Raw genomic sequence first — 19681 nt, 5'->3', positions numbered from 1 at the left:
AAGGACAACGTACCGTCCTTAATTCACTCACTGGAGCGCGATCGCAAGATGCGCGAGTACAAGCGCACGCTGGTAGACGCCATGCTGCTGGCATTCCCATCTGACAGCGGGGCCACAGTGGAAGCACAAGGCAGAGGAGGAGGAGGAGGAGGTCGCCAACGCAACCAGGGCACCGCCAGCACCTCAGAAGGCAGGGTTAGCATGGCCGAAATGTGGAAAAGCTTTGTCAGCACGCCACAACAAACAGCAGCACCAGCAGCTCAGATGGAACGTCTTAGCAGGAGGCAGCATTTTACCAACATGGTGGAGCAGTATGTGTGCACACGCCTACATGTAGTGAATGACGGGTCTGCCCCCTTCAACTTCTGGGTCTCCAAATTGGGCACATGGCCTGAGCTTGCCCTTTACGCCTTGGAGGTGCTGGCGTGCCCTGCAGCCAGTGTATTATCTGAACGGGTATTTAGCACGGCTGGGGGCGTTATAACAGACAAGCGCAGCCGCCTGTCCAGAGACAATGTGGACAAGCTCACGTTCATTAAAATGAACCAGGCATGGATCCCACGGGACTTTTCCGTACCTTATGCAGAATAGCAATGGATACCGACCTTACCCACCCATTGTTCCATTTTTGCTCTTTCTCACTCTTTTGGGGTGTACCCTCATTTAAAATTTTTGAAAAGAAGCAGTGTTGGCTACCTCGTCCTCCTCCTCAGGGCCAGATTAATGTAGGGGCTATTGGAGCTGCAGCTCCAGGCCCCTACCTTTTATATAGGCCCCGGGTTGGCCATATTCACTGTTACCGCTCTTCTGTCACTTGTAAACACAGAAGTCTGGCTTCTATGCTCGCTTCCCCAGGCAGCACCCTCAGAACCTCCCCACACAGCGTGAAGGCCGGACAAGGAGGGACAGTTGGCGATGCATGGATGTGTTTATGGGCTTCAGAGACAGCATCCCATGTTGAATTAGGCATGCATGGCTGCACCCTTCCTCCTCTGGGTGCATGGCAAGGCACGGCCCTTAAGGCCCTTCAAAATCCTCAGCACCAAGCCCATGATGCTGTTAATCCGGCCCTGGTCCTCCTCCACCGCCGCTTCCACCTACACCGCCCATAGGTGTGCGCAGCCTATTGCATTAAGGTGTGCACCCCAAAGTTGAAATACACATGCATGTGTTTGCCAGCAGGGAGAGTAATGTATCGGGGCCATGTACCTGTAGGCAAGGAGAAATAGAGCAGAGCAGGTCCCAGGGAGATCTTTCCCATCTCCTCACTGGCAATGCTATGTGCCCTAGGTGATTAGGGTGTGCCCAGGCACACCCAGCACACCCTGTGCGCACGCCTATGTCACCGCCACATCCACCACCACCTCAACCTCCCTCCTACTCCATATGGGCCTCGTCCTTCAGAGATGAAGAAGAACATTGTTTTATTTTTCTGTTTTTTTTTTGTTGTTTTAAGTTATTTCCCTATCCACATTTGTTTGCAGAGCACTTGCCATGCTCTTAATTACGTTTTGCTGCCATTTGCAGCACTCTAGCCCTTTCCTTTGGTGTTTTAGAGCCATTTTAGTGCCTTAAAGTTCGGGTCCCCATTGACTTCAATGGGGTTCGGTGTCCGGGAAAAGTTCGGTAAAAGTCCGGGACACGGACCCGGACTTTTTTTTAAAGTTCGGCCGAACCCGTCGAACACGGACATCTAGGTGTTCGCTCAACCCTACTGGTGAGGCCACCTCCTTACCTTTTACCTCCAAAAGACTTTGGATCTTACCCATGTTAAGGGATTTATTAACCTCTTTGGTTAAACTAATTTGGCTCCCAGTGGGATCTGGGTCTGCCACAATGGCGCACTCTCTATTTTCTGTTTTGTGATGTCAAAGTGAACATTTAGACCAGGGTTTCTCAACCAGGGTTCCTCCTGAGGTTGCTAGGGGTTCCTTGAGCAATGGGCAATTTCTGCCTCTCAGATAAGTTCCCAATGACACCATTGTTCCTTTTAGCTATCTGTAAGGGGGTAATTCTTCCCAATGATAACAGTAAGGGGCATTCTTCCCATTGACTGTCACACTAATGTGTCATGAGTTGTAGATTTTGAATTTTTAGCAGGGGTTCCCCGTATCCAGATATGTATTTCAAGGAATTCCTCTGTGTTTGAAAATACTGAGAAAGGCTGATTTAGAGTAAAGTGGACAGGTTGTGGAAACAAAATACAAGTACAATGTGACAGTAAAGTAAAAATACCATAATGTCAAGGAAAGTTCCTTCAGATCTCTCCAATGAACATCTAAATGTAGGAGCACATGGGGGGGGGGGGGGGGGGTCTTAGCAGTTACATTCTATTAAAAAAATACTATTAATGCATCACCATAACAGAAAAGTGTGTTTTATCCTCAAACTTTATAACTAAATCCTCTGCTTGTATTGCTTGTATAAGATTAGTGTACACCACAAAGCATTTGTGAAACGTTTGATGATCAAGAATCTTTGTTACACCTCTTTTGTTGTCGTTGGTCTGTAAAACAAAAATCTTAAATTCAGTAACTACTAATACTGTAGCTGCTGAATTTTAATATGAGGACCAGTGCTTTAGGTGGCCCAAAAGAGGTGCCGGTACTCTATTATAGCCTATAAATGTTGTTTCCCCCACCCCACATCAGGGTCCCCACAGAGCACCCCCCTGGCCTGGGCTGGGACTCCGGAGCAGGGGGACTCACTGGTGGTGACTGGTCTGGCTCTGGAGTGGAAAATATTCTTGGGGGGGGGCAATTGAGGGCGCAGATGTCCAAAATGAGCGTACTGGTACGCTAAGGTGCATGGAGAGGTGGCGGTATGCTCAAGAGCCATATTTGGAAGTGGCGGTACTGAGTACCAGTGCATACCGGCCCACTTAAAGCACTGATGAGGACACTTACCTGTCCAGGGATCCTGCGATGCCGGCATCTGTAGTAATGGAAACAGGGAGTGAAGCCTTGCGGCTTCACAGCCTGTTTCCTACTGCGCATGTGCAAGTCATGCTGCAACTTCTGAAATGGTCCCACCACACACAGACACAGAGGTCCCAGAAGGCAGCTGGGATAAGGAGGAGGGGCCAGAAATGTTGTAGATCACCGCATGGCAATCTTACCCCGAAGTGAGAGCGGGTACCTGTCAAAACCAAGTACCCCCCCCCCCTAAAAAGTGCCAAATGTTGCAGTGGAGGTAGGAGGGGGCAAATAAGCTGAGTTTCACCTTTTGAGTGGAGCTCCACTTTAAACAATACCTTCAGATTCAGGGCCCATTTACAAAGAAAAATTTCAATCTTTATGACCATCAATATTGGTTTTCCCCTTTTTTATAGGTGAATAGAATTCTATATATATTTTTTTTTTTTATTTAATTTTTTATTTTTATTTTATTATTTATTTATTGTTTATTGTTTATTTTATTATTTATTTATTGTTTATTGTTTTATTAATTTTATTTTTAATTTTATTTTTTAATTCTATTTTTATAGATGAATTTAATTCTATATTTGAAGATTGTATTGTATTTGATTTATATCTGGAAGAATGTATGTGTATGTATAAAACATCTGTAAAATTAATCTTAAAAAGTAAACTCTTTTATAGCCTAGGTCACGATCATGTAGTGGCTATTATGAGATCTATTTTTATAGTTCTGTCCTGGGTGTTAAAGTTCTCTCTGTATTCTGCAGACAGACAATCATTGTCAAAGTTTGAAGTAAAACCAAAAGTATATTTTTTTAATGAATAACACCATCTCCGTTTTATTAGTACATTACCTACATTTTTAAATGGTTGCTGTTTTTATATATTTCTCTACATTTCAGATTTTCAGGAGCTTCTTTTAGTGGCCATCTTCATTTAAACCTGAAAGCCTCAAAGTTTCCCAAAAGGACAATTTGCCATTCAGAGTAGATTGTGTTGTTGTCTTAGGCTGCTCCTAGAATAGCAGCTTTCTAGGAGTGATAGACAATCTGTAGAATGTAGGGGTTGGTCATGGTTCTCAACTAGGGAAACTGACTCTTGGTTTCACTACATGGATAGGTCATAGAAGTGATTCTTACCTTGTGAGGATCAGGTGTAATTGTTGGGTTTTTATGTGACTATGGTGACTCTTGCACCGTTTACTATTTTAGGCAGTTGTCCCTTCCTGTGCGGAGATAATCATGCAAATTTGGCATTCACTGAGGGCTACATTTGGGCAACAAGAGTCCTAACAATGGAGGTTGGCTTCCATAAACATAGTCATTGTGATGGAAACAGTATCGGTAGTCACACCACAGCCAGGTATTCTACCTCCTCTTTAACATATCAATTCACAAGCCCATCACCATTGAGATGACCAGTTCTACACTGGGTGTTAAAGTTCTCTGTATTCTGCAGACAGACATTCATTGTTAAAGTCTGAAGTAAAACCAAAAGTGTACAATCTCAGTTTACTAGTACATTACCTACTTTTTAGATGGTTGCGGTTGGCCTACCCTTTGCAACTATAACAGCTTCAAATCTTCTGGGAAGGCTGTCCACAAGGTTTAGGTGTGTCCTAAAGAAATGTTTGACCATTCTTCCAGAAGCACATTTGTGATGTCAGGACTCTGTACAGGCCAGTCAGGTTCCCCCCCCCCCCCCAAACTCTCATCCATGCCTTTTTGTAGACCTTGTTTTGTGCACTGGTGCGCAGTCATGTTGGAACAGGAAGGAGCCATCCCCAAACTGTTCCCACAAAGTTGGAAGTATGAAATTTGTGCAAAATGTCTTGGTATGGGGACGCCTTAAGAGTTTCCTTCACTGGAACTAAGGGGCCAAGCCCAACCCCTGACAAACAACCCCACACCATAATTTCCCCTCCACTTTTACACTTGGCACAATGCAATAAGGCAAGTACCATTCTTCTGGCAACCACCAAACCCAGACACTTCCTTTGGATTGGCAGACAGAAGTGTGATTCATCACTCCAGAGAACATGTCCAGTGGTGGCGTGCTTTACACCGCTGCATCCAACGCTTTGCATTGCACTTAGTGTTGTAAGGATTGGATGCACCTGCTCAGACATGAAAACCCATTCCATGAAGCTCTCTACGCATTCACTGAGCTAAGGGCGACCATTCCTTCACAAATGTTTGGAGAAGCACTCTGCATGCCTAGGTGCTTGACTTTATACATCTGTGTCCAGGGCCAGGAAAAGGAATGAGCAGGAGGGGCGGCTGCCCTGGGCCCAGTGGTATGTGAGGTGGGGGGGGGGGCACTGCATGGAGAGTTCCTATCTAAAAGCTAACAGGACGACAGTGACAGCAGCTTCACTACTCCTGTTAGCTTAGCGCTGGAGGAGACAAGCCAGACCTTGAGAGAGAGAGCCTTGGGAGTAGGGACAGGTTGTGCTTTCTCTCCTCTTCAGCTCCCTCTCCTGCCACTGCAGCTCTCCGGGATCGGTACTGACAGATAACCACTGTGCAGTGTTCATCCCCCCCCCATCCCCTTCCAGCAAAGAACATGGATAGGGGGTGGGTAAGCAAACACTGCACAGTGGCAATCTGACAGCCAGTGGCATCTTTAGTGTGGGGCCCCAAACCTGCGATCTTTTAGCCTTCCATAGCCCCACTCTAGTGTTTGAGTTTTTTTTTTTTTTTGGGGGGGGGGGGGGGTTTGCTGACACATAATGTCCATACCTTTTGGGGGGGACCCAATTTGCCACCTTCTCCCTGGGCGCTAGGTGACCTTGTCCCAACACTGTCTGTGGCCATGGAGGTAATTGGAACACCTGAATTCAATGATTTGGTGGGGTGTCCCAATACTTTTGGTAATCCTAGTATGTGTGTGTGTGTGTGTGAATTTTAATTTATTTTTTCCCACATACAGGTTTATCGCTCAGGTTGGGGTCCAATTCTATAAAAGCTGTTTCTTGGCATGACTTTACCATTTTTCTTCATCTGCTGCTTTGCACTTTTGATCTGAGCCTTCATCTAATTCTCCAAAATGCGTTTCTCCTCTAGACAATACTTCACTTCAAGATTTACCTCTTTCTAGTTCAAATAGCTCCTGCCTTTTAGATCCGGAGTCTGTTATATGATGTGCCTCTGGTAAGGGTAACATCTCACCCATAATCTCAGGTGGACAGTAAATAAGCAAGTCACTTCCGAAAGTTGCATGTCTTTACTGGAGCTGGGGGAAGCCATCTGTAAAATAGGTTTTTTTTGTCTTTAGCTTTTCCAGTGAAAGAATTTTGTAACTGTAGTTAATTGAAGGTTCCTTTGAAAATGTTCTCTTTTCCTCGGAAACGATCCTAAAAGGTAGTGTATCCAACAACTTGCATTGAGCTGCTACTGATTATTGTGGATTACTAACTTTTCTTGTTTGTATAGGGGTGCTTACTTACATCATTGCAAAAGTGGTCTGGAATGCTGTGCTTTACATACACCAAACTGTGAAAACAACTTTTATGCTTAGTAGTTTGTTGCCATTGACACTGATTGCTGGGCAGTCATCACTAACCTAATCAAATACTAGTCCACGAAGGATTGCATTATTTCAAACATTTTTTGCTACCATAAACCTCGCCCTTTTTCATGGGAAAGTGTTCTGAGATCTGCTCAGTTTTGGAGGGAATTTCTAAATTGTTCGTGTTTTCAGGCCTTCCCTGGTCAATGCATAGGCAGTCTGTTTACCACTATTGTAGACCAGGAAAGATGTTGAAGCTGATATCTGGAGACAAAGAAAAATGTGTTCCCATTGTTTCAATAAATTATTCTGGCACCCACCAGTCTGTAGGAATTCCCCCAGCTTATTGTCTTTGTTTAGCATATCATCTGCGTCTCACAGAATACATCCTTGATAGGGATATTGCATATTTCATATTCCTTATTAAGGTTGACCTCACAAATCTCTAAGAGAGCCTCTATTATCCTGGTTATTCTGATTACCTTGAATCATTCATCCTATTGGAATGTTAACTGCCTATATGGACAAGCCAACCCCCTCTCCTTCAGGAATTTGCCATTTTCCTTAGAAGGTCCTTTTTGGTCTAAAAGTGGGCTTGGTTGTTTTCCTACATACAAGACCTATATACCCTAGCTAGAACTTGTAGGGTTAGTCTCATCCAGAACGGCCATGAAGCAAGTGTCTGTCTGGTCCTGATTACCTGTGCCATGTTGCGTAACAGTAAATGGGACTCCATGGAGGGAATCAGCATCTTTAATTAAGTATTCTTGTTATTTTTTCTCATATTCTCTGTATCTTTCATTACGTTTAATAAATGTTTTATATTTGTATGGATTTGTGTGATTGCTCTTTGCACATATCAAACACAACCCCCAAAAAAGTGACAAAACAATCCTGATGTCTATTTCATATTTTATTTACATTTAGAAGATAATTTTGCTCTGAAGATGGGCTTGATCATTTTCCTACGTACAAGACCTATTTACCCTAGCTAGAACTTGTAGGGTTAGTCTCACCCAGAACGGCCATGAGACAAGTGTCTGTCTGGTCCTGATTACCTGTGCCATGTTGCGTAACAGCAAATGGGACTCCATGGAGGGAATTAGCATCTTTAATTATTCTTGTTATATTTTCTGATATTCTCTGTATCTGTCATTAGGTTTAATACATGTTTTATACTTGTAAGGATTTGTGTGATTGCTCTTTGCACGTATCGAACACAACCCCCAAAAAAGTGAAAAAACAATCCTAATGTCTATTTCATATTTTATTTACATTTAGAAGATAATTTTGCTCTGAAGGTGGGCGTGATCATTTTCCTACATACAAGACCTATATACCATAGCTAGAACTTGTAGGGTTAGTCTCACCCAGAACGGCCATGAGGCAAGTGTCTGTCTGGTACTGATTACCTGTGCCATGTTGCGTAACAGCAAATGGGACTCCATGGAGGGAATTAGCATCTTTAATTATTCTTGTTATATTTTCTGATATTCTCTGTATCTGTCATTACGTTTAATAAATGTTTTATACTTGTAAGGATTTGTGTGATCGCTCTTTGCACATATCAAACACAACCCCAAAAAAGTGACAAAACAATCCTGATGTCTGTTTCATATTTTATTTACATTTGCACATCCCCAGAAGAAAACAAAGACTGCCAAGCAGATAGTTATATCACACACTAAGGCCAACCATACACGGTTTCAGGAAAGAAATCTGCTTGATTCCCCCATCAACGCAGAGAGTGTTAATGCAGGAATCCCCCCTGGCAGGCCATTGTCTTCTTCGGGTAGGGAAAGCCGTCCCCGCCGGGAGAAGACCGAGATTCACTAGTGGCTATAGCAGCCACTTGCGATAATCGTAAGCAAATCTGGCAGAATGGTTGTACCCAAGTTGATGGGATGGTTAGTACAGCAGCTCCGACCGGAGCGGTCAGTTTTTTCACTTCAAACTGCTGGGTTGAACGAAGAAAAACTAGTAGTGTCTACCAGGCAAAAGGAGTATCTTTACATTTAGCATCACATGCAAATTATTTGTGCTTTTGCTTAACCTTTTCCTCAAATTTTTTTAGGGGGGATTTTATGTGCTTGGGTGTAACTTCGTTTTCCAAAAAAAAATGTTGTCATTACATAGGGGGGCAAAAAAATCCCCTGTGTGATGTTTTTTTAGGTGACCAGTTCTCGCTCTCACGCTCGCGGATGGGCAAGCACAGCCCAGAAAGCTTTCCTGGCCCAGTGGTGCGGGGGGTGCCGGTACCAGGAGTCCGCCTGTCTGTTTCACACACAATTGTGTTTGAACTGCCCCCTGCTTTTGGGTCCATATGACCCTACGGACCTGACAGAAAAATGGGTTCATTTCTAGCAGATGGAACATGGAACACATGGTTTCCATGAAATTGCATTAAAGCTTTTCACTAACCAGTTGAGCGAGTGCAAGAAAAGAAGTCATCTGAAAATAAAAAACACAAAGAAAACCAAAGACCATAATGTTTTAAAGCCAATGGTCTGAGACTGGAATATTCAGTATGCCCAAGGTGTTGAAGCACAGAAATTTACCACAACAATAAGATCTACCCTGAATGGTTTCAGTCTACACCCAACTCACAATAGACAGGAGGAACTGAGAACAATGGTGATGGGATTCAGTAATTACAGTAAACAATCAAACCATAGTGGAGAGGGGATCACCTAGCCAAACACTTGAAAACAACAATGGCTTCCAATTCAAACTTGCCAAAAAATAAAAAAATGGAGGTGATCACCTAGACACAGACAATGGCTTCCATTTCTACCAACCAACAATGTTTGCGTTGTTGTACCCCTAAAAAGACACAAACTACTGGTAATATTGTGATATTGTGGTAACTGTGTTGAGTTAATTATAAAGAATATTAAAAATATAGGCAGATACCCATCGGTATGCCAAAAGAAACTTATAATACTCTGGATTATTGACCATACACAGCTTTATAGACCTAGAAAGTTATTACATTGCACAAAAAAAACTTCTAATTTACATAAAACAACTGTATTATTTTAAGCATCTTCTGCAAAAAATTAAAAATTTCCAGAAAGGATACTAAAAATGTGTACATTACCAAAAATCCTTAGGCTGAATTTTTAGCTTTAATGTCATACAAATACAATTCATTTCAATGCAACAAATAAAAAATAAAAAAATAAATAAAATAGGGCTTTTCTTGCCTTTAGTAAGTTAAACAACTTGTAAAATAAAACAAAAATACAATTTCCTGTTTTAGTCTATCCTCCTTCTTTTTAAAAAATCTGAACAGCTTTTCATGGTTCTAACAATAATTTTCACATAAAATTTTAGGATATATATATATATAAAATAAAACTGATCTATTCTCCCTTGTTTTCTAGTTATTATTGGTTCTTCCAAAAATTTTCCCATACAATTTTTTAGGATATATAAATATAAAAATAAAACCGATATATTCTCCCTTGTCTCTAGTTATTCTTATATACCCCCCCCCCCCCCCAACTAAAACAACAAGGTACCCATTTTTAGTAACCAGTATTGCAGCTGTGGTGGTAATCTGGATCTGCTTGAATCCCTCAATAATAAAAATCTTACTCCCATTAGAAGATCTAGGTGTCGTGGTGAAGAGACCTTGTCAGAGACTTGTATAATCTATGGTTATAGGATCAGGCGCTTGCAGTAAGTGGAGGTCCATCCACAACAACATTGTTTGGGTACAGTAAAAGGACCTGAATATGACAATCCAGGGATCTATTAATACACAATGTAATTATCAGTCATGTTATATTATCCAACCTAATGCAGAGTAGCTGGTTATTTCCTGCACATTTGGACTATGATTCCATATGCCAGGGATCCTCAAACTACGGCCCTCCAGCTGTTGTGGAACTACACGTCCCTTGAGGCATTGTAAAACTCTGACATTCACAGACATGACTAGGTTACGGTATGATGGGACATGTAGTTCCTGAACAACTGGAGGGCCATAGTTTGAAGACCCCTGCCCTATGCCTTGCTCAATAAGATGCTGTACATTGGTGGGGCCACCTCCTTGCCTTCTTACCTCCAAAATATTTTGGATCTTACCCATGTTAAGGGATTTATTAACCTCTTTAGTTAAACAAATTTGGCTCCCAATGTGATCTGGGTCTGCCACAATGGCACTCTCTCTCTATTTTTTGTTTTGTGATGTCAAAGTTAACATTTAGAGCAAGGTTTCTAAACCAGGGTTCCTCCTGAGGTTGCTAGGGGATTTCTTGAGCAATGGGCAATTTCTGCCTCTCAGATAAGTTCCCAATGACACCATTGTTCCTTTTAGCTATCTGTAAGGGGTTAATTCTTCCCAATGATAAGAGTAAGGCGCATTCTTCCCACTGACTGTCACACTAATGTGTCAGGAGTTGTAGATTTAGAATTTTTAGCAGGGGTTCCCCATATCCAGATATGTATTTCAAGGGATTCCTCTGTGTTTGAAAATATTGAGAAAGGCTGATTTAGAGTAAAGTAGACAGGCTGTGGAAACAAAATACAAGTACAATGTGACCGTAAAGATAAAAATACCATAATGTCAAGGAAAGTTCCTTCAGATCTCTCCAATGAACATCTACATGTAGGAGTACATGGGGGGGGGGGGGGGGGGTCTTAGCAGTTACATTCTACTAAAAAATTACTATTAATGCATCACCATAGCAGAAAAGTGTGTTTTTATCCTCAAACTTTATATCTAAGTCCTCTGCTTGTATAAGGTTAGTGTACACCGCAAAGCATTTATGAAACGTTTGATGATCAAGAATCTTTGTTACATCTCTTTTGCTGTTTAAAGAGGAGTTGGTCTGTAAAACAAACATTTTAAATTCAGTAACTACTAATACTGTAGCTGCTTAATTTTAATATGAGGACACTTACCTGTCCAGGGATCCTGCGATGCCGGTATCTGTAGCAATGGAAACAGGGAGTGAAGCTTTGCGGCATCACAGGCTGTTTCCTACTGCGCATGTGCAAGTCATGCTGCAACTTCTGAAATGGTCCCACCGTCTTCCGGGACCTCTGTGTCCCAGAAGGCAGCGGGAATAAGGAGGGGCCAGAAATGTTGTAGATCACCGCATGGCAATCTAACCCCGAAGTGGAAGCGGGTACCTGTCAAAACTAAGTACCCCCCCCCCTAAAAAGTGTCAAATGTGGCAGTGGAGGGAGGAGGGTGCAAATAAGCAGAGCTTCCCCTTTTGAGTGAAGCTCCGCTTTAAAGAATACCTTCAGATTCCGGGCCCATTTATGAAGAAAAATTTCAAAAAAATTTCAACCTTTATGTCCATCAATATTGGTGAAAAGAATTCTATATTATTTTTATTTTATTATTTATTTATTGTTTATTTTATTTATTTTGTTTTTTAATTTATTTTTTAATTCTATTTTTTTTTTATAGATGAATAGAATTCTATATTTGACGATTGTATACTGTATATTTATGATTTATATCTGGAAGTATGTATGTATAAAACATCTGTAAAATTAATCTTAAAAAGTGAACTCTTATAGCCCAGATCAGGATCATGTAGTGGCTATTATGAGATCTATTTTTATAGCTCGTAGGCTTGTAGTCTCTCGTTGGGTTTCACCCAACACTTTTACCCTTGGAGATTGGATTCAGGAGGTGGGAAAGCATGTAATGTTTAAAATTTACTGTATACTTGCGTTTACCGTAATCCTCAGAAATTTTGAAAGATCTGGAGAAAATGGATAGATTCATTACTTTCTAATGTCGATCGTAAATTAGAATACAGGTTGAGTATATTTGTAAGTAGGAAAGGCCTGTCACAGATTTATTTTATTTTTTTAAAGCATTTGTTCTGGCTATTTTTGAAAATCTTTCAATATTTCTGAATGTTTTTGAATGTTTTCAAATATATTGAAAAAAAAATAGAATAATTTTAAAAAATATTGAAAACTAGATGATGATGTATAAATTGTGCGGTTGTTGTCACTATGGAAACTTGACCTAGGTTTGCATTTTTTTTCCTTCTTTTTCTTGATTGTTTTTTTTTTCTATTAGATGTTTGTTATAAAAATCTTATCTTATAATAAAATGTAATAGACAAAAACAATAAGAATAAACTTTACATGGTTAAAGTGTGCTAATGTATATGACTTTAGAATATTTGAAATATAATGATTAATAAAAACTTTTTATTGCATATTATTTATTACAATCAGTCAGAATACTTAGTTTCCGACTCAGGTTTCCACCCTCCACACAACACAACAAAACAAACGCCATTCATATGGACCTACCTGCTCCACCCTACTAGAGCTCAGCCCAAACTCTCCAGTCATATGTTAATGAGCAGCTCCTGCTTGTTGGCCAATCAGAATCTCCCATCAATTACCAAAAGCCATTCTCCCGCCACTTATATACCCCACATATCTCCAGTCCTTACTGTCACTGAACTTACTTTTACTTGAAGTGAAAAGGAGTTTGTTTTTCCATTGACTGCTTCATATTGCAATTATTTCAAGAAAATTGACAAGTTGAGAAGTCCACAAAGATTCTATTAGTGAAGACCAACAGAGAAACCATCGGCACCTTTTTGTTTCTAAGGTTAGTTCTTTAGAACAGTATAGTTTTCCTCTAAAACTGGCTTTTTCTTTTTACCCTAATGTCTACTCTTTGGAACAGAAAACTTAGCAGTGAGGTAAATGGACAAACTCCTTAATGTTCTTTTAAATTTAGATTGATTTTTTCCTATTTTCTTGCCATGTATGGTCAGAGTAGAGATCCATCAATGGCTATTTTACAATACTAGCTGTTAGTGTATTGTGTGGTAATGTGTATATATGTTCAGGGGCTACCGCCCCTATTCACACATAGGGGCAAATATGCTGCTTGGATGTTTGTTTTTATTGTATTTTTATGAATTTGATTTTAAATTGTGCAAAAATAAAATGATTTTTACTTATGAGTGTTGTGTGCCCATAAAGACCGTGAACTGCAGTGCAAAACAGAATACTTTTTGTTTCTTTAAATTTAGATTAAATTTTCTTATTTCACTTGCCACTTATGGTCAAAGTAGAGATCCATACACAGATTGGAAATCCACAATATCTTGCAATACTTGAATTTTTTCTATTATTATTACTAAGGTTTTCAAATATAGAAAAAAACCTGTTTAAAGTTACGATAGACAAAAGTTCCATTATGGAAAAAAAAAAAAAAGAAATTGCATACATGTAAGATACAGTGTCTACTTAATGATTATCAAGGGTATACTTTAATGAATTACTATCTATCTATATATATATATATATATATATACATACATACATACATACATACATACATATAATTTACTTATTTATTTTTTTGTATAAAAAGAAAGCTGAAGAAGAAGAAAAGGGCTATATATATATATATATATATATATACTAATTTTTCTTCTTTTTTTTTTTTCATTAGAGACAATCTTCTACATGGAGATGTTCTGTCTTCATATGTCTATGAAGTAAAATAAACTGTAAAATGTTGGATTGTCTGATAATTTCTATGATCCAACAGTTGGATGTGAAAGCACAATCCATTTTTTAGTATTTCTTTTTTAATAGATAGTAGTTCGGGTTATATATATATACAGTATGTAAAACAATATTTTTTTTTTAGAAAGAAAGCTGAAGAAGAAAAGGGATATATATATATATATATATATATATATATATATATATATATATATATATATATATATATATATATATATATACATATACTGTATATACACACACACACACACTCATTTTTATTCCTTTTTTTATTACAACCTACCTTATATATGGAGATGTTCTGTCTTCATATATCTATGAAGTAAAATTAAACTGTACAATCTTAGGTTGACTGTTAATTCCATGATCCAACAGTTGGGTGTGAAAGCACACTCAGATTTTTTCTTTTTTTTGTATTTTTTTTTTTTCAATAGTTGATTGGGTTCCAAATTCCACCATTCCAAATTTAATTGCAATTTTAAAAATCTTTGGAATTTTCAAATAAAATTATACTGATTTTATATTTGTTTTCCCTTATGTGCCATTAAAGTCTACATCTACATATATCTTTTTGACCACCATTCCAATTTGTTTTTAATTTACACAGAAGTGTTATTCTAATTTCTCTTGTACCATATTGTTAACATAGTGACATTCACACCTCTGTTTTTTGACTAGATTGTTGATAATTCTAACCAGCCGGTCTCCACATGTGCTGTAGTTTAGAGACCAGCTACAGCCGAAACCAATTTTTTTGATTTGTAATATGATTTTTTTTTCTATCTTTTTTATTTCTTTTAACCTTTTCATTAACAATGAAAAAGGTACTAGAACAGGAAAAAAAAGCAAAAGATAGAAGGGGAAAATACAAAAATCCTTCAGTATATATTTTTTTCTACTTCCTTAAACATAAGCATGTCTAATCATATGTATTCTATACATGCCTACATAAAGAATCTTTCCTCCTCGTCTTATATAAATGCTAATATTATTTTTCCTAAAACTCAATGGTCGCCCTTTAAAAAAAAAAAAAAAATCTCAAAGTCTGTCCGCTTTTATTTGTCATATGTGTCCATGTTGGAGGAACTTCACTGGTGACCACCAAGAACATGATATCTCCCCATAATCCCCTTTTTTGATTTTACCCATGTATAGCTATTTATTAACCTCTTCAGTTAAAATATTTTGGTCCCCAATGTGATCTGGGTCTGTCACAATGGCACTCTGGTTTCTGTTTTGTGATGTCAAAGTGAATATTTAGAGTAAAGTGGAAAGATTGTGGAAACCACATAGAAGTATACTGTGACAGTAGAGATACAAATATCAAAGTTTCAAGGAAATATCCTTCAGATCTCACCAAGGAAAGATCCTTCAGATCTCACCAAGGAAAGTTCCTTCAGATCTCACCAAGGAAAGTTCCTTCAGATCTCACCAAGGAAAATTCCTTCAGATCTCACCAAGGAAAGTTCCTTCAGATCTCACCAAGGAAAATTCCTTCAGATCTCACCGGGGAAAGTTCCTTCAGATCTCATTGGGGAAAGTTCCTTCAGATCTCACCAAGGAAAGTTCCTTCAGATCTCACCAGGGAAAGTTCCTTCAGATCTCAACAAGGAAGGTTCCTTCAGATCTCACCAAGGAAGGTTCCTTCAGATCTCACCAAGGAAAGTTCCTTCAGATCTCACCAAGGAAAGTTCCTTCAGATCTCACCAGGGAAAGTTCCTTCAGATCTCACCAGGGAAAGTTCCTTCAGATCTCGCCAAGGAAGGTTCCTTCAGATCTCACCAAGGAAGGTTCCTTCAGATCTCACCAAGGAAAGTTCCTTCAGATCTCACCAAGGAAAGTTCCTTCAGATCTCACCAGGGAAAGTTCCTTCAGATCTCACCAGGGAAAGTTCCTTCAGATCTCACCAAGGAAGGTTCCTTCAGATCTCACCAGGGAAAGTTCCTTCAGATCTCACCAGGGAAAGTTCCTACAGATCTCACCAAGGAAGGTTCCTTCAGATCTCACCAAGGAAGGTTCCTTCAGATCTCACCAAGGAAGGTTCCTTCAGATCTCACCAAGGAAGGTTCCTTCAGATCTCACCAGGGAAAGTTCCTTCAGATCTCACCAGGGAAAGTTCCTACAGATCTCACCAAGGAAGGTTCCTTCAGATCTCACCAAGGAAAGTTCCTTCCGATCTCGCCAAGGAAAGTTCCTTCTGATCTCACCAAGGAAAGTTCCTTCTGATATCTCATATATGAGCTTATAAATGTAGGAGCACATGGGGGATTCTTAGCAGTTACAATCCACCATAGCAGAAAGTGTGTTTTATCCTCAAACTTTATATCTAAATCCTCTGCATAAGATTAGTGTACATTACAAGAGTTTGCAAAGCATTTGTGAAGCTTTTGGTGATTGAGAATCTTTGTTTAAATAATTACTTAAGCTTCAGGGACCCTTCACAAAGAAGAATTTCAACCCTTTTATGTTTATACTGGTTTTCCCCTTTTGATAGTCTCAGATTAATATAATTTTATATTCATTTGAAAATGGTATACTGTATGATTTATATCTGGAAGAATGTATGTGTTTATTGATACAGATGTTTTATACATGATCTTAAAAGTAAACTTTAATAGTGTAGATTGTGATCCTGTATTGGTTATTATGAGATCTTTTTATAGCTCGTAGGCTTATAGCCTCTCGTTTGGTTTCACCCAACCCTTTGACCCTTGGGGATTGGATTCGGGGAAATGGACAAGCATGTAATGTTTGAATAATACTATATACTTACCTTTTAATGTAATGCTTCTCAGAAGTTTGTAAAGATCTAGAGGAAATGGATATACGTCCCTTTTCTAATCTCAATTCTAAATTAAAATTGGGTATGTTTGTATTTGGGAAAGGACTGTCGCAGAGAAGTTTTTTTTTTCTTTTTATATAGCAATATAGCATTTGTTTTGGCTATTTTTTAATATCTTTAAATATTTTTGAAATGTTTTTGAATGTTTTCAGTTATTATGAAAAATAATAGAATTTGTTTTGGCTATTTTTGAATTTATTTTAAATATTTCTGAAATGTTTTTGAATGTTTTCAAATATTTTGAAAAATAATAGAATTTGTTTTGGCTATTTTTGAATTTATTTAAATATTTCTGAAATGTTTTTGAATGTTTTCAAATATTATGAAAAATAATAGAATTTGTTTTGGCTATTTTTGAATGTCTTTGAATATTTCTGAAATGTTTTTGAATGTTTTCAGTTATTATGAAAAATAATAGAATTTGTTTTGGCTATTTTTGAATTTACTTTAAATATTTCTGAAATGTTTTTGAATGTTTTCAAATATTTTGAAAAATAATAGAATTTGTTTTGGCTATTTTTGAATGTCTTTGAATATTTCTGAAATGTTTTTTGAATGTTTTCAAATATTTTGAAAAATAATAGAATTTGTTTTGGCTATTTTTGAATGTCTTTGAATATTTCTGAAATGTTTTTTGAATGTTTTCAAATATTTTGAAAAATAATAGAATTTGTTTTGGCTATTTTTGAATTTATTTTAAATATTTCTAAAAAAATTTTGAATGTTTTCAAATATTTTGAAAAATAATAGAATTTGTTTTGGCTATTTTTGAATGTCTTTGAATATTTCTGAAATGTTATTTGAATGTTTTCAATTATTTTGAAAAATAATAGAATTTGTTTTGGCTATTTTTGAATGTCTTTTAATATTTCTGAAATGTTTTTGAATGTTTTCAATTATTTTGAAAAATAATAGAATTTTTAATATTTTTTTAAAAACTAGATGATGTATTTAAATATTCGGATTGTTGTTACTGTTAAGTATAGTAACTTGACCTAGGTTTGCATTATTATTATTATTTTTTTCCCTCTTTTCTTGGTTGTTTTTGTTATTCGATGTTTATTTGTAAAAATCTTTAAAATAAAATGTAATAGAAAAAAAATAAATAAATAAAAATAAACCTTACATGGTTAACCACTTGCCGACCGCCGCACGACTATCTACGTCGGCGGTCAGCCCCTCACAGGCAAACTAACGTAGGGCTACGTTGCTTGCTTGTGAGGGTCTAGGGAGCGAGCGCGCGCCCCCGGAGGCACGCTCCCGCTCCCGCGTGGTCACAGACCCCCCCGCGCGTGTGACCAGCGGACCCGATGTCCGCCGGCCACTCGGCGATCGGCGGGGGAGAGGGAGAATGTCAGGCAGCTTGTGTAAACAAACTGCCTGTCATTCTCCTCACTGCAAAGACACTGATAAAACGGATCTAGTATGTAGATCCGTTGATCAGTGTCCTTACAGCTAGAGCCACAGCCAATCACAGTAGAAACCATGCCCCTAGGGACACACACAGCCCCTCCCTTCCAAATAAAGTTAACCCCTTCACTACCAGTGTATTTTTACAGTAACAGTGCATATGTATAGCACTGATTACTGTAGAAATGTCACTGGTAACCCCAAAAGTGTCAAAAATGTCAGTCAAGGGTCCGATCTGTCCGCCGCAATGTCGCAGTACCGCAAAAAAAATCGCAGATCGCCGCCATTACGCGTTAAAAAAAAAAAACAACAAAAATGACAAAAATCTTTCCCTTTGTTAGTAAACGCGATAACTTTTGCGCAAACCAATCAAAATACGCTTTTTGCAATTTTTTTTACCAAACATAGGTAGCATAAAACAAATTGGCCAAAAATGTTTAAAAATTTTGATTTTTACATTTTTTTTTGGGGGAATTTCATATAAAAAAATGTGAAAAATATTGCTATTTTTGCAAAATTGACGCTCTTTTTTTGTTTATAGCGCGTGATCAAAAAATCGCACAGGTGATCAAATACCACCAAAAGAAAGCTCTGTTTGTGGGAAAAAAAGGACGTCAAATTCGTTTAGGTACAGCGTCGCACAACCGTGAAATTGTCCGTTAAATTCACGCAGTGCCGAATCGCAAAATACCCCCTGGTCGGAATGGGGGTAAAATCTTCCGGGGCTTAAGTGGTTAAAGTGTGTCAATGTATTTGACTTAAAATGTTTGAAATATAGTGGTTGATAAAAAATTTTCATTACATATTTATTACAACCAGTCAAATTACTTAGTTTCAGGCTTAGGTTTCCACCCTCCACTCAACGAAACAAAATAAACAAACTTGATTCATATGGAGCTACCAGCTACACCCTTCTAGAGCCCAAGTCTCCAGTCATAGGTTAATGAGCTGCTCCTGTGTGTTGGCCAATCAGAATCTCCCATAAATTAGCAAAAGCCATTCTCTCCCCACTTATATACCCCACATATATCCAGTCCTTACTGTCACTGAACTTACTTTCACTTGAGGTGAAAGGGATTTTGTTTTTGCATTGACTGCTTCGTATTGCAATTATTTCAAGAAAATTGACAAGTTGAGAAGTCCACAAAGATTCTATTAGTGAAGACCGACAGAGAAACCATCGGCACCATTTTGTTTCTAAGGTTAGTCCTTTAGAACAGTATAGTTTTCCTCTAAAATTGGCTTTTTTCTTTTGGCCCTAATGTCTACACTTTGGAACAGAAAACTTAGCAGAGAGGTAAACGGACAAACTCCTTAATTTTCCTTTAAATTTAGATTGATTTTTCCTATTTTCTAAGGTTAGTCCTTTAGAACAGTATAGTTTTCCCCTAAAATATTTTTTTTATTTTTGAACCTGCTTTCTACTCTGTGGAACAGAAAACCTAGCAGTGAGATAAATAGACTA

The sequence above is a fragment of the Pelophylax lessonae genome (genome assembly GCF_965119305.1).
Source record: "Pelophylax lessonae genome assembly, chromosome: 1".
Taxonomy (NCBI): domain Eukaryota; kingdom Metazoa; phylum Chordata; class Amphibia; order Anura; family Ranidae; genus Pelophylax; species Pelophylax lessonae.
This window is presented reverse-complemented; position numbering follows the sequence as displayed.